The following is a 1,421-nucleotide window of genomic DNA, read 5'->3' as shown; positions in this document are numbered from 1 at the left end:
TTGTTATCGGCAATATCGTGGCCAACCTTCCCTCTATGGCGGTTGGAATAGGTTGAACTTTGTCCACTATTAGCCATTGAAACAGGGGCAATCTTAAGAAAGGAACTAGGGTTTTTCATTCTCCATTATCGTAGCAAGTTTAGAGACGGAGTGAAAAATAGGTTTAAAGATGGCGTCATTTTTGTAAATAAGTTCAAGATTGAATTATCCATCTCGTCCACATAAATACTTAACAGTCACATATGCGAGTTAATGTTTTATGTCAGTAGTCAATATTATTGACTAAAGATAATAATTAACGTGTGACTGTATTATCTAACGGAGATAAATTTTAAAAATATTTTATGTATTTTAAAATTTGGAAACAAAAATATCTGATTTTAAAAATTTTAAGAATTGATTTTACTCAAAATGTTATAAAAATTTTACAAAATTATTTCTTTAATTTTAGTAAAAAAATATTGTCAAAATTGTGTAATTATGGTAAGCAATAGGCCAGGCAACGTAATGGCAGCCACCATCCGGCCTCCAATATATATATATATATACCAAACTCCAAACTAGTAGCTAGATGCTTTGCTATATTATATCATATCAGAAATCATTGGTACTATATTGCCGTATAAGTTAACCTGAAGACGATCTCCCTTGAAAGTTTATGGTGCGAATTATCAAATCTATAAAGAAGAGAGGCATCACAGATTCAATTTTAATTATTGAGAGAGAGAGAGAGAGAGAGAGATATTTACAATTTTAATTCACAAATTAAATTGGTTGGAATGTAGTATGTAGTTCAGGGTTTTCATTATCGTGATCATGCATGGAGATGTTATTAATTTTCAATTTAATTCAAATACAATGACAACTTTTTTACATTATCATATTATATATTGTCATCACGTTATACCTATTATAATTGTTAATAATTTCACTTCCTATCAAAATAATCATTTGAATAGAAGATTAATTGAATAATAGTAGTACATCAAATTTCAACTCTTTTATTAGGTAAAATACATTTTACCTTTACAAAATACTATCCATCTAATTTGTTTCTGTAAAGGTTAGTATCATTACCTCTTTACTCTCCTATTCTTTGGTTTTAGATAATGCTGCTTTTTCAGATAATTCGTCTTCTTTAAATTAGTTTTAAAAAAATTAATCAAATTTATTCTTCAAATATTTTAAATAAATCGTATTAGTTTTTCTGTCATTTTTTTATTGACAGCACCAAAATTTGTTAATGTGACACGTTAAGTGATACTATAATACATACATAGTGATAAGAATAAAACACACAATTTCCTACTTGCAAGAATTAGAGGAATAACAATATCTACTCACAATAAGTATTAACGCTAGCACAATAATACCCAATAGCAGTGGAAAAATCACATAAACCAGAAATTGGAGACAAGTTA

This window comes from Arachis stenosperma, chromosome 9 (genome assembly GCF_014773155.1).
Source record: "Arachis stenosperma cultivar V10309 chromosome 9, arast.V10309.gnm1.PFL2, whole genome shotgun sequence".
In the NCBI taxonomy this organism is placed as follows: Eukaryota; Viridiplantae; Streptophyta; class Magnoliopsida; order Fabales; family Fabaceae; genus Arachis; species Arachis stenosperma.
The sequence above is the reverse complement of the archived record's forward strand: the minus strand, read 5'-3'. Positions refer to the sequence as shown.